At 38.7% G+C, this 15799-nt stretch overlaps 1 protein-coding gene across 4 annotated transcripts in view; it reads left to right on the plus strand.

Moving 5' to 3' along the window:
• LOC124282399 (growth hormone secretagogue receptor type 1-like) overlaps positions 1–15799 on the plus strand; it is a 72947-nt gene that overhangs the window by 44811 nt on the left and 12337 nt on the right. Inside the window, exon 1 of one of the 4 annotated variants that reach the window (XM_046718380.1) lies at positions 4020–4041. The exons of 2 other annotated variants lie outside the window; for them this stretch is intronic. The gene's annotated coding sequence lies outside the window, so the exon portion shown is untranslated. One more of the 4 variants, XM_046718379.1, reaches the window with a different exon arrangement.

Consider the following 15799-nt stretch of genomic DNA (forward strand, 5'->3'; position numbering starts at 1 on the left):
TTCAATCTGGGGCAAAATTGTGTTTTTCTTGAAATTTCTGGAACAATTGGATTTCCGAACTTATGTTCATTTTATTGTCAATCAATGGCGACTGTTTGACTATATGTCCAGACCAGCTCTCATGTTTTACAGAATATATTGTCTGTCTCGAAGAAAACAGGAAGGAATTACTGGCTCATGCCAAACGTTTTATGGAAATTCTGACACTTTTATTGGTCGAAATTCTCAGAACGTGTACATATGTGAATTAGATGCTTACTTGAAGTAGAAAATCTCAAAACAAACTCCAGAAGCTTCCTTCTTTTAAACCCCAACATACATGTCTTTACATGATACGTGGTTGGGAGGTGACCGTGGAAATCACACAAACGCAAGCCCGGATATGCAACTGCCGTATTTCTTCTAAAGATCATTCGATTGATCTATTTCTTTCATCGGCCCTTGTGCATGTCTTCAGCTAACTGAAGTATATTCAAAGAACGATTCTCGTGTGGTGCCACTCCTCGGGGATTTGGGGGAAGGCATCCCCGGAAGCCGATGATTGTCGTTAGAGGCCATCGAGGTGCAATATGGTCAAACTCTGGCTTGTGTAATATGTACTAATGTGCTACAATGGCGTATGTTGTTGTGCAGGTGCCTGGTAAATCTGGTCCGGACACGATGTTTTACAGGCCAATTTGTTATAGCTACAATTTATTGAATGCGGCGTTAACAATATTCATATACGTGAGTGAGTATGGTTTTGCCCCGCTCTTAGCAATATTACAGCAATATCACGGCAGGTGACACCAGAACTGGGCTTCACACATTGTACACATGTGGGGAATCGAACCCAGGTCTTCCGCGTGACGAGCGAACGCTTTTACCACTAGGCTACCCTACCGTCCATATTCATATACGTGCGTGTTGTACCCAGTGTACATGTTGAATCTTCCAGTGACAGTACGGCTGTGGGTACGGGTAATACGAAGCAACAGTATCCTGTTCTGGAAAAGTCTCATTAGGTAGTTTATGTTTGCATCAAACCGGTTGCTTTCGTCATAAGTGGGTGGTAAGATAAACAATTTCCTTTACTCATTTATTTAATTTGTTATTTGTGCTCAAAGATAAAGGCTGTTTTGCCATTGGCAGTTTATGTCCGAGTATCTCAGATCATTTACGTCATGTATGTTAAATGATGGCCATGCCAACTGATGGAACAATTTGTTTGAGCTGCATCCCTCGGTGTTGTTAAGGATCCGCAGTCATTGATCTCAGCAAGTTCCCGATAATTCTTGATCAGAATCATACGTGCGTTATCATACTTCATCATAAAGTTCAAACGATGTAATATTACCTATACTTACCAACCAAAGCCACATTCCCATATACCAAATATGTACAAATAAAGATTGCTGCTGCCTTCCCCAGTCCTAAGAACTGTTATGAAATCTTTGTAAGTAACATACCTGTACCACAGCTATGAAAGAGGCGTAATTATTAATAGACTGCAAATCTGTAAAATTGTACCTGGTATTATCTTTTTTCATGTACCACACAAATCAAAGTGAATGTTTTGATGATGGCCCAAGGCAGCAGTACAAATACAGCACTTCAGACTTGGTCATGTTCAGAAATGACAGTTTACAAGGAGTACGGTTGGCCTTGACACCAGTTATAATTTCGATACAACCGTCCCGGGATATAGGAGTCCCTCTAACCTGAAGCAGTCCCAGAGCTCACTCCATCAAAATAACAATTTCAAGACGGCATCAATGATGGGCCGTGTGGTTATCACAAGCAAAGGTCTTCTGAAGAGGAATAGAGTTCCTCCAATCCATACTACTACAGGGAGGCGATAAAACTCACAGCGCAAGGATCTCACTGCCGCGTGCTTTCTGATTGACAAAGACGTTCGGGGTTTGCTTTGATTCTTAGTAAGTTAGCATAAGACACCTTGCTGAGATGAACATGTGACTCATGGTTCAGGTATGTGGTCTAGTTACTGGGAGTCACCTGCCCAGTGGCAACATTCATCCACAGGTTCGGCACCAAGTCTCTCTACACAGACCAGCAGACATTGACTATGCTTTATGGCTATTACAAATAAATAAAACTCATTTATTGCTCCGGTAATGCAATTAAAAGCTCACATGTGGTGTGTTTTAAATTAACCGTCAGTAGTGGTTGCAGTTTCAGAACCTTTTCCAGGCCATGGTTTGGCTCTGATGTGATAGTTAGTTTTAAACATAGCCTTTTAATCATTTCATTTTGGAACTAGAAATGTTGAAGACGAAACCTTTGCCTATAAAACATCATTGATAAGTCAAACTTATACATTGAATTGTAAATTGTATTTACGGCATGTGATATACAAGATATATGAGAAGAGTAATAGGTATAATTATTGAGGATCCCTGAGTAATGCCCTCTTTATCAAATCACTTATGAGGTATTTTCATTCCGAAAAGTAACTTTGAGAACTGCATATGAATACAATATCTGAATAAACAGTGTCAGGTGATTTACATCCTCGAATGTAGAGGCAAAATTGAGATTTTCTGTCTGAGCTTGTAGATACGCCTATGGAACAGATTGGCTTCACATCGATGGAGCTTATCTAAAACATTTACAACTAAGTGTATTCATTTAAATATTTTTCACATCATGATGCCAATTTTGTTCGATTGATCTGTAGCTCACCCATAATGCATCCAATTGTGTGACATATTGATGAACAAGCCTATGGTGTGACTCCGAAAAGTGTCTGTAGGCTATTGTATATTGTATTCTTTTGTGATTTTAAATATACATTTGGTGGCACGGATTGCTAAGAGTTGCGTCCTCTGGTCGTGTTAGAAAGCAGTGATCGTGGGTGTGGAACCTATTTCCCATTGATTAGATGTATGTTTCCACGATTAGGATAGGACCTGCGCCCGTGGAATCAGTAAATTTTTATACGTCTAAGACCAGACCTGCATCAGAGTTCGGGATTTCCTCCCACATCAAACTGCCAAGCTGTCTATTTTACTTGGAGCGGTAGCAGCGAAAGCGAAACACTGCAGTGGCATTTGAGGGAGCGTGGCTCCTACCCCTGAGTACACCCTGGTTATGGTCTTGATTTGTGAGTACCACACCTGTGTTAGATGCTTGATTGGCAGTTTAGAAGATGCTATTTGATGAACATGGATATTTTTTCTTGGTTACAAAAATCCTTGATGGGGCCAGAACAAGCCCTGAAACGTTGTACTCAAGAATATAAAGAAGATGTAACCCAGAACAAATCTCTATGTTCATCACACCTGTAATTTTTAGGCTAAGAGATTGCGCCCGGAGTATCTTTCGGATTCTTCGATTCCTGGAATACTTTTTCAATCAACGTATATCACACTCACTCACTGAAAGAATTTTAGGTGACGCTGAGCATCTTGAAAGGAACATATAAAGAATTTCCCATACACACGTTGCCTGTTATGAGACAGCAGGTGAAACATGTTGTTCCCCATTATCAAGAAACAGGTTGGTCCCGATTATTAAGAGAAACGGTGTTCAACATTATCAAGAAAGTTGTTGTTCTCCATTATAAAGACACAGGTTGTTCCCCATTGTCAAGAGAAACAATGTTCGACAATACATCAATTTGTTCTTCTCCATTATCAAGACACAGGTTGTTCCCCTTTTTCAAGAGGCACTGTTCCTAATTGTCAAGAAACAGGTTCTTCCGCATGTTCAAGAGACTGATTGTACCTAATTGTCAAGAAACAGGTTGTTGCCCATTATCAAGACATAGGTTGTTCCATATTATTAAGCGACACGGTGTTTGCCATTATCAAGGGACATGTTGTTACCCTCGTACCAAACACGAACTGATTGGGCTGATACGCACGCCGAGATAACAAATGTGAAAATACAGAATATGGTTTTAGTTAGGCAGCACAAATAGATAGCTGGTACCTACATGTACGTAATCTACTGGAAGCAGGCGGTCGCAATTACAGCCCATGCTTGGAGTGTGTTAGGCAGACAGAGCAGTGAGAAGTTACAGTTCTTCTAAGTAGTCAGGTAATGCAGGCGTGGTGCTGAAGCACTCCCGAGCGTGTTTCTAAGGATTTGGTATCCTGGATACTTAAGGAATCCTAGGAACTCGTGGGGCCACGCAGGTTTCAGACATTAGAATAACACGCATGTTGCTATTATGACGACATTGACTCGATTGAGACATGAGTACATATTGATTGTGCATCATTACCTTGTGGATATCGTGTCAGGACGTTTCCTGTGGACTTTAAGTACAGATACGTTGGACGACAATTTGTCTTGGCGTTAAACAGATTGCAAAAAGCGTGGATATTATTTTTTTCCAAAATGTTCATGACAATTGTACTGTTGTACAGCTATAGCTCTTTTTATTTGTGATGATGTTTCCCGTCCATAACCTGGCAGCTGTTGTTAATGCCATACAATGATTTTCTCTATTCGGCTTCACCCTATCTCAATATCAGTTCCTATATAACCTCCACACGCAAAGTCGGTGGCATAGAAGAAGGAACCTCATCGTAATTATGTGACTTCACAGAAGGTACGTCAATTTGAATCTCTTTGATTATCCTTCGATGCCATGGTCGGCAAGACATGAAGGAAAAAGATAAATCCATAGATTGTCTTGCATAGAACAATTATCCCGATCTTCTCTGATCATGAAGACCACTTCATAAAACATGTATACTATCATCAAACGAATCAGTGAATTGCAAATATTATTGTGACAAAACTGCTAAACATATCTAGATTGAAAGCGTTTAACAAGGTTACCGACTATACCATAGTCGTGATCAATGCCGAGATACCTTTGATAGAAATTGCCCTGTATAATTCTTATGATGACGGATATACTATTGCTTCAGCTAAATCACTGTTCATAGCAGACGAATGTGATTACTCGCGGTATATATATTCATCATGTCTTGTCTTGTGTCTTGTGCTCAGACCCGTGAGGACCCGGGTTAGAATTGCTCTTCAGCAACCCATGGTGGTCGTAAGAGGCGACTAACGGGATCGGGTGGTCAGGCTCGCTGACTTTGGTGACACATGTCATCTTCATTGCGTAGATCGATGATCATGCTGTTGATCAATGGACTGTCTGGTTCAGACGCAATTATTTACAGACCGCCACAATATAGCTGGAATATTGCTGAATGCGGTGGAAAACTAAACTCACTCACACTTGTGCTCAGTCACATTTACCTCGGTCATTTTACCCTGTGACCTCGCTCGCCCAGTGGTAGGAAACCTACAATTCGTTTGCCAGAAATGCAACTTTAGTCCCGACAGGGTCCACTGACCAGTGAGTTCGTTTCCAAAAATCGTCACAGAAGTATTGTCGTTTCTTTTGCGAAAGTATTAACGTCTACGATGGGCGTGACTTCAGGAGTTTTGTATCAAAATCACATTCTGTCACTTCGTGATGTAATTATAATGCTGTTCAAAGTTAAGTTATATGGAACTCACTTTTGAGCCATAAAGCAATATTTTGATCATTGCCCGTTTGCCTGAATTATACTTGAGTATAATAATTCATCACGCTTTATTTCCCTCCTGAGAAGAAAATGATGGATGTTTATAACCATAGTCTTACACTGCTGTTCCCGGACATGCACAACCTGCATAATAATGGACAGACAAAGCAGCTCATAAATTTTAAGATGTTTCGAATAAAAAGATTGTAACTGTTATTTTGTTTCTAAAACAGTCCACGTTCGTTGCACGTTGACGTGGACATTCTCTTAGATTGCCAACCTATCATGTAACTAAAGGTTTTGGACAAAAACATCGCCATAACATTTCATGTATGAACATCGTATCATCACTATTCAATAGTGTCATCAATCAAAAGGGAAAGGCAATCAATCGTTAAATCGATTGATGTATGCCCAAACCACGAGAACATCCTTCCCTAATTTTGATTCAAATGATAGGCTGTCATCAAACAGGTTGCACTGAAACATTAGCTGTGTCCAATATCCAGTGATCTGGACTCACCAGGAAATAAAATATACACTATTATAACAGAAAAGTGGATCACGTGTTTTTTTCAAAACGTTAACATTTACTTAACGTGTAATTCTCTATCGTATTACTGTGGTGCTCAATATAAATATGCATTACATTCTGTCACTGTATCATGTTTCGTGTCATTCAACCCACACACTGAAACTGAAATGACGAATATGCTCATAGAAATAAAAACAACTGTCATGGTTTTTAGAAGATAAAAGGAGGATTTTTTTATGAATTATGTTTCTTTGCAAAGAAGTGCAATATCATATCACTCATTTGATACACTGTAATATGTAACCATTATCTGAACACCGTAGTGTCAACCAATTAACATCACTCCTTGTCCATGTAAGTGCAAAACAGTTTTAGAAAAGAAGTTGTATGTCACGTTTAATGCTAGTTTTGTTAGTTCTTTGAATATGAATTCGACATTGTATGTTAATGAATGATGGTGGACTCGTATCTGTTAGTGTAAAAGCTATATATTGATGTTATACTAACGCGTTGACAAAAGGCGACTATGCTTGTCGTAAGAGGCGACAAACAGGATCGGGTGGTCAGATCATCGGTTCCCAATTGCGCATATCGATGTTCATGCTGTTGCTCACTGGATTGTCTGGTCCAGACTCGATTATTTACAGACCGCCGCCATATAGCTGGAATATTGCTGAGTGCGGCGTAAAACTAAACTCACTCACTCACTGACGCGTTGCTGGTATTTCGTCTCCGCCGAATGAATGTATAATGCCATGATCATTTTAATATAGATGTTTCTCGATACAATGATTGGTCTCTATAGTACTTTTAATGGACTTCAGGGGTGACAAGTACGATCATCCACCGAGTGATGTTATCGTATGTATCCCCTGAGTGCCAACATTTTCATATCTTGTGCTATATGAACTCGCATAAAACGTAAAACATCAAAAGATAATCTACCACAATATTTGTGTGCCGTTTTATCTCTCCATAACTCGACGTGGTACATTCAAAGATGTCATACTTCAACTTGGCATAAAACCAGTTTTCTTTACCTTCAAAAAACATAAAAATGGCTGATAGAAAAATATTCATAAATAAATCAATATCGCTATCTGTAGTAAAAATACTGATTGAAATGATCCAAAAACCATAAGATCTGTTCTGACTCTGCGATCATTCAAACATCAGAAGAAAGGATATGAATGTTCGATGTTTCTGCCACGTTTAGGATGATTTCATCGGAATGTTGGAACTCAGGAAGCAAGGCTTCGCCTTCAAGTTCGATTTTAAGATGCTTGTAAATAATACTCGTAGTTAGACAAGCTAATCGTTAGATTCAGTTCTTAACCACCAAGTTCATTTCTTCAGGTATATATACTTCACTGGCTGATTTTGTATCACGGCATATCCTCCATCAAATACAGCATAGTTGATCGATCGGTGTTTCAAGCAATATATCCGCAAAATATTTTTCTGTCAATGTTTGGTTGTAATTTACGTCAAACAACTTGTGGGTAGTGAATCCTCGTGCCCCTACACACGTGTGGAAATGGATCCGCTGTTCTGTTGGAAGAAGGATGAAGATAAGACTTGAATAACATCACATTATCATTACGATTTTCTGGTTTTAGTTTGAAGTTGATATCCCCTTCCCATTCCATCTGACACAGAATCCCGTAAACTGTTATGAAATGCAGCATTTGTTATCCTTGGGAGTACATTTATTCCAGTAACGTACAGAATCTTGTTCTTTCATTATAATGAGTCCAATCCGGGATTCGAACCCACACTCTCGGAGTCAGGCACCTAATCACCATCACACAAAGTGAAATATAACATATGTTGTATTTGACCACTTTCTGAATGGCATTGTGTATTCATTATTAAATGCAGTACAATCCTGGACCTAGATTTTCGAAGCTCTCTTAGCGCTAAGATAGCCATAAGTGCCATACATTAACATTAACTTACGACTATCTTAGCGCTAAAAGAGCTTCGAAAATATAGGCCCAGATCAACATGCTAGCAAAGTCTGGGTTTGGGAAACGCGTGGATCGAACATGCAAGTTCAAATGAATGGTTTTCTTAAATCTTTAGCGTTTCAGGGGAACATTATGTATTCATACGAACTCTGTTTAATTAGCATTCCCGTGGGAATGGTACGTTGTTCTGCAAGCTACTCAAAACTGTTGATATGCATGTTCACCATGCTCTGTTTAAAAGTAATTAGTATTTCTGGAAAAAATGCAAAAATACACTGTGAGTCTACGGATTTTTATCATTAAGTCCATGTCACATTTTAAAGAAGCAAAACATCGAATACATTCAGTGTACTGAACTGTCCTTGCGTTGACAACGTGAAGAAGGACTTTCTGTCATATCCAAATTGACTGAGATCGACATTTATGCTGTAATAAAATTGATTTTTTTATTTGTGGATGCTCATGGTATAAAAGACTTAGATGCATTTTCTGGAAATTCAAGCATACTAACTTAACCTCTGTCACAGGAATCCCTGATTGTCAAATATAATTATCGCCAATCAACAGTAAAACGGTTACATGATGATGAATTCCTCATTACAAGAAAATGGACAACGTTGTATGCAATTCAACATAACAATATAATGCATTGATTGAAGTGAAAAAAGACCTAGTTTGCTGGCTGTCCAATGTACAATACATATAGATCAGACTTTACGCTTCTTCCGTTGCCCTGGTGATTATTTGTATTGATTTACATAACCTTGTTTGATTTTCATTAAACCGCGAGGAAAGTAATTCATGTGTGGCTTGAATGGACATTTCTTTCTCTGTTCAAATTATACTTTTTGTAACCCGTCTTTATAGCGCATTGTGAATGGCGCGATCGACTGACAACCGAACAAAGGTCTATGGAGGATTACATGAGGTGAACCCTTTCTTCGGTAATTACACACCTCGCATGGTCGCAAACGGCGCCACAGATCCTTGAGTGTTATACCTCATTTGCATTCCCGTAAGATGACATTCCAAGACACTTTCAAGAAACGTTTTTTTCTTTGTGCGTTCCCTTGCAGGTTAATTATGGACACAAATAAAACAACCATTATCATTGCTTGTGCAGTTGTCATAACCAATTTGATTACGTGTATACTTCATGTGTACTGATATGCAAGGGTGTTTGAAAACAGGAACACATCTCTTAGGTAATATGTACAGTATTAAGCCATCAATACTCTGAGAGATGGTGGAACATGTGTATGATCTGATGACCGCTTTACTGTAACTACCCTTTCATCGCGATGCATAATGCATAATTTAGGAACTCTAGACACTTGATTAAAAATCTTAATGAAAATAACAACCATGCGTGTTCCCATTTTGCGTCATTTCTGGAATGACAAATCTGAAGTAATCTATTTCTTCTTTCTTTTTACGAAATACTGATTCTTTTTATCGATGGTTGTGGGACGAAGAGACGGACATTGAGCTAAGACCAAACAGTGTATTGATTAGTCCAGAAACAGAATGTCGTTTGCGTGGCTGTGATGGCTTCCTGGCACCAAACGGCCATCACATGTGATTCTTGAGGCACTGATTTACAGATGGGCGTTAGGTTGAACGTCAATTGCTGCGAATCAGACCATACCAGGTGATAGATAATGTCAAATGCAGAGACAGAATTCCATCTTCAGTCAAGGTTATGGTAAGTTAATTTTTGTAGTAAAGCTACAATTTACTTGTTGATTAAGACGGTTCAGACACTATACTTCTCCTAATTTCGTTTTCTTAAAAGACGACTATCTGTTAAAAATTTAAAATATTTTATCAGAAAAGGATCGCTTCCTGGATTCTTGTTCAAAAGAATGTTCAAGCACCAGGACAAGTTATGATTACAACATAATCTGGTGAATGTCTTCGATTTATTTTCCAAAGCCTATTGTTATGATCTATAGGTATCTTAATGTGTTTTTATGGCCAGTTCAAACATTTTCGGTGAGCCTATTCTGTCAAGTAAACAACGTGAAGGTGGATTTCACACCAGCTGCTGCTAGCGTCGACTGACCAAATTGAATGAATTCAATCATGAATGATATTAAAGATTCTAAACGTCATCATAAAATATGCTTTGGTTTAGGTTTAAACTACTTTTGGGAGGCATATATTTGTCACGGTCATATGCAAGTATAGCCTATATCCATTTTTGTAATTTCATGTAACTAAATAATACGACCACAGACGAAATACATCCAATAGTACCCTGTAAAGTATAGAAACTGAATAATATAAGCCACATGTAAAATACAAGTTCCTGACAAGTGATACTCTGGTTTATTTTAAACAAGTTGAACTTAATGGACTCACAAAATGAGAACGTATATATGTCAACATTAACTTCTGCGTCCTTGTCAGAATTATCTTTATATATGTCAGCCTCTTAGGAATTTCTTAGGGAACCTAACCTTGACATTTAAGCGTGAAGATGTTTTATTCATCAGATGTTTTCATATTACATAAAATCAATTACGAAGCGTACCAGTGCATGAAAATAGTCTCTCTGTCCGTGTACGCCATGAACTGATATGTCATTGACTATTCATGTATAGATTTCCCAGGTAATAATATTTGAAGATATATGAGACAGGTCATTCATTTATTTCTTACTCACAGTGTTTGTTAATAGATATCCGGCTGTTAGAACATTTACGACTATACATGTATTTAGGAATGATTGTTTTATGTAGTGTATAAATGTATTTTCAATTGATATATTCTCTAAATTACAAATGTATGTGACATAACATTTGCTTGTGTACAAAATGTTCAAATCAACTCGAAATATGCTTAGACTGTGTTTCACAAAGATGTGTGTGTGTGTGTGTGTGTGTGTGTGTGTGTGTGTGTGTGTGTGTGTGTAAACTCTCAACGGTGTCAAAATTAAATGAAATATTTTGTCTTCCGTCTGCTGTTTCAAAAGCTGACTGAAAAAGGGTTATAATTAAAGGACGGTGAACAATATATTATATGCAGATTTGTTGATTTTAAATTGCCATTTTTCAGATAAAGTTTATATCAACAACTTTTTAAGGTATACATTACATCAGCTTTATACGGACAAATGATCTAACAGTGGTAATTTCCGTAATAACCTCAAGTTAAAGTCTTTAAATGGGACATTCTATGCTAGCCAAAGTCGTAAACATGCCATTACGGGTCAGACATAGAAACGTCATCCCGCACTGGCAATCATGCAAGGGGAATCTTGCCCTTCCCTTTGATGTTTGGCCTTTATTCGATTGGACAACTTAATTTTTCATCTAATCCGCAAATGGCCTCTGTTATACGAAGTTTAATCGAGGAGGTAATAGGGAGTTTACGTAAAATTGAAACTGCGTGAAATTCCCTCCGAGTTGATACAATTAAACCTCCAATCTGCTGAATAGGTAAAGGGGGTTCTGTCAACAGTCGCTGAGTAATAGGATCACATTAAGAAATCTATAACTTCTTTCAAGGGTGATCATATTTGTAGTTGCCATCTTTGGCTGGTTAAATAGTTCAGAGCTCAGTGCGCGTCGTTTATGGCTATTGGTATTGATTGGCGTGACGATGGAACAATATTTACAGAAGGAGATTAGGCATTCAGAAGTTGCAGTCTGCCCACACGCACCTTTCTCTCCTTGTGAAGTAGTTGCTGAACTCGTGGATGAAACAGGAAAGAACACTTTAAGTGTACTGAAAGTCTGCTGAGCGTCGCATGCAGAATGCGGGTAAATTAGGTTTGTTTTAAGTGTGATAACGATGTTTTTGCGTAGAGTCTCTGGATCTGTGATAAACGTGTAAAGTGATGGATGTGAAGAAGTAGACATATGATGCTCTGAACTTTCTCATTATTGTTCGGATCAATATATCAATATTCATCTGCTGAAGAGTCAAGGGTTTCGTGGCGACAACGAATTGCGTATGCCTTATTTATCATGCTCATGGCACCGTTTCTTGGAAGTAACGGGGGCGGTGACGGAACCTAGTGGTTAAAGCGTTCGCTCGTTACGCCAAAGACCCGTTTTCGATTCCCCAGATGGGTACAATGTGTGAAGCCCAATCTGTTCTACCCCGCCGTGATGTTGCTGGAATATTGCTAAAGTGGCGCAAAACCAAACTCACTCATTCATTCACTCACTAGAGGTAACGTCTCAGTTTATCATTGGACGAATAGAACTCAGTCTGTAATATTTAAGAAATTTTGCCTAGATGTTGACTGTTTGTTTTCAGTCTGTTCAACTGAAGCTTTGCCTTAAACCGTTGAACATTGTTTGGATTCATTCACATAACCGTTAATTTCCTTGTAATTTCATTTTGTATGAAAACATTCCAGAGATTAGTTTGCCTCATTGTGAGTTCGCTATGTCGTGTAAAATGACTTTAAGTGAATGACCACACACATCCTTTGAACCATAATAAATCTCACATCACACACATTGGATATGACGAAAATAGAGATTGTTACTTGTCATCGTGCCAAAATGCTCCTTGTGAATTCTCCCTGGTTTATCTTGTAAACACAGGATTACCTGTGCCCGTGAAGATCCGAGTTAGAGTAGGTCTTAAGCAACCCATGCTTGTCGTAAGAGGCGACTAACGGGGCCGGGTTGTCAGGCACGCTGACTTGGTTGACACATGTTATCGTATCCCAATTGGGTAGATAGATGCACATGCTGTTGATCACTGGATTATCTGTTCCAGACTCGATTATTTACAGACCGCCGCCATATAGCTGGAATATTGCTGAGTGCGGCGTTAAACAACAAACCAACCAACCAATCTTGTGTACGGTGCCGCAATGTAGAATATATTTTAAACGTGGAATTTAACAACATTCACTTGACACATGTGTAAATGACGTCATACCGAAGCATACAGACATCATGCTGTTAAAAGTGCAAATCCTTCTTAGACCAAATGGAACTGCAGTTATTTATGGATAACCCGTAAAAGACTTACAAGTACCATGATGCATTGCACATTTTGTTGATGCTCCATCTCTCTGACATGCACAGAACCTTAACCACTTCCGACACAGATGACATTTGCTGAGAAAGTACATTTCATCTTTTGCGTATGCAGTTCTGTCATTGTGCAGATATAGCACTGATTCACTTGCGTATTGAGAGCACACTACAACTCATGTTGTCCGTTGCTACTGTGTCCATAGATGTAATTAATAATACAATATTGTCATAAAACCAAAATGAGAAACTCTTTAAATAGTCATTATAAATATCTGCCAGAAGCAGAGTAGATTGTTCGGTTCAGATTATATCAGCATATGTTTATTAATCACTATCTAACATACCCGTGAAGATCCGGGTTGGAATTGATTCTTAGTAACCCATGCTTGTCGTTACAGGCGACTAACGGGATCGGGTGGTCAGGCTCACTGGCTTGGTTGACACATGTCATATCCTACAAATACCGGTTGTTATAGCCGACCAAAGATTTAACAAGTACAATGACAGTTCCATGTATGAGTCATCGTACCCTGAGACAATGTTTGCCATTTAATGAAACAACTACCTTTGCCTGAATCGAATGCATAGAGACCTTCGGTATATAGCGGAAATGTCTCTTACTGCGGCGTAGAAATCCACTCCCTCAGTAACTCTGAATGCGTTGTCTTGTAGGGCGCAACAGGTCGTTGTGCCGAGCTTGCGGACAAAGTTGTAAACATCATAGTTACGTCACTTCTGGCCTTCCATAAAAGTTCATCACCAAGATCAAAGCGGCGTCAAACCAAACGTAAATTTTCTCACTAACTGACTCTGAAATATGTACATATTCTATTCGATCTACTATTAGGTAATATGCGCACTGGCGATTATAGTGTGTACCGTTAATTGTCTCTAAAACGTTTTCTCTACCAACAACAAATGTGCCTGCAGATTTGTTTACCAATGATCCAGTTCTTGTTTTCCGTACTACATCACTTGCCTGGCTCAGCGTGTTAAGACACATTATCAATCTAGGAGGTATTACAGCATTATGAACACATTTGTGTTGAGTTACAATAATAATGAAGATGCATTATGAATTATGACATCGTTGTGCTAGACTAAACCTGGGTGCTGCGATTCTCCCATGTGGGCCACAGACAGGTTTCTCTGAAATGCAGTCAGTAGGCTACAATAACGGCATGTGGAGAAACGTACCGTTGATGCCAAAGCTTCCAACGCCACAATAGTGCAGCTCAGCTCTCAAGTGGGCCACCCGCTCCCCGTGGTGTTATGATTGGTTGGATAGCCGCGGAGAATGGCACAGGTAGTGTAAACCTTGATGCCCAGCCATAATAGCTTCGTGATGTTAGTTTACAAGACCATGATGAGTCGACACAAGATCACCATCTGGCCACATCAGGCCTCAGTGCCAGAAATACCTCGGTTGATACAGAAATACAACAGATAGCACGATAACAAAGGATGTTATTTCTACTCTGTGAAGATGCATCTGAGCTTGTTATCACTGTTTGAAACATCCCTGCGCTTGTTACCAAGTTATCGGGTGTTGGCGTAGTGCAGTGGTTACAGCTTTGTTTCGTGACGCCAAGGACCGGGGTTCGACTCATCACGTGAGTGTTTTGTGTAGAATCCAATATACGTACCCCAGCGTGAAATGGTTATACTGGTATTCCATTAAATAATGTTACTTAAGAAGCAACAGTAACAAGTCTGTTAGTAATGTTCCATCAAACTATTACCCGCACTCAACGTTGCTTAACTGCTTGTCCATAAGACCACATGCCTCCATTATTGATTCGTCTCGGTGTTGAACATTTTGTAATAGAAATGTTAAATGTTAAAGAGTAATTGGGGCTGGTTCTGATAATTACCCATTATAGTTGGTTATCAAATTAATGTCATTGCACATTGTGCTGTTTCGCTATTCACTGAAAAGGTTACTTCAGCACTGGCGATACTGTGTCGTTTTTACTTCCTGAAATGATAGAATGTCCTGCATGATTTGTGTGTTGAAGTTTGTAAGATAGAATTATCTGGCATTTGAATGGTCTGCGTTTCTGTCTCTTTTGCTTGTGGCAGTTTACAAATGCCTCAGTTAAAATCTCATGTTTGTCATTAATGTGTAACTAGGACTTTTCGGATGTTAATGGAGCCTTGTCAAAAGTGTTCATTTGCGTATTATAATATGATAGCTTTGTTGCCAATTGAATGAACTTTCCAAGGATATAAAGAGAACACCCACACACATTCACACACATACACACGCACGCACACACATGCGTACGCTCCACGTCTTACACATACGTACATACTCCCATACGCACAACCACGCGCATACATACATACATACATACATACATACATACATACATACATACATACATACATACATACATACATACATACATACATACATACATTACATACATTAGATACATTACATACATACATACATACATACATTACATACATACATGTATACATACATTACATACATACATACATACATACATACATACATACATACATACATACATACATACATACATACATACATACATACATACATACATACATACATACATACAAATAAAGTGACTGTGATGTCAAGATATTCTTCTTCATTGTATCAAAGTTATTTTGTTTGGGTTTTTTCCCTATGTTTTACGTTTATTTATTCGTAAGGTTCGGGAAACGAGTCATCTTATAAGGAACATATGTCTATATTTGCTGTTACGCAGTTATGAAACATTATCTTAAATTGATTCGAGGACCAACAAATTGACGATG

This window comes from Haliotis rubra, unplaced genomic scaffold (assembly GCF_003918875.1).
Source record: "Haliotis rubra isolate DU_JTF1 unplaced genomic scaffold, ASM391887v1 Scf3, whole genome shotgun sequence".
In the NCBI taxonomy this organism is placed as follows: Eukaryota; Metazoa; Mollusca; class Gastropoda; order Lepetellida; family Haliotidae; genus Haliotis; species Haliotis rubra.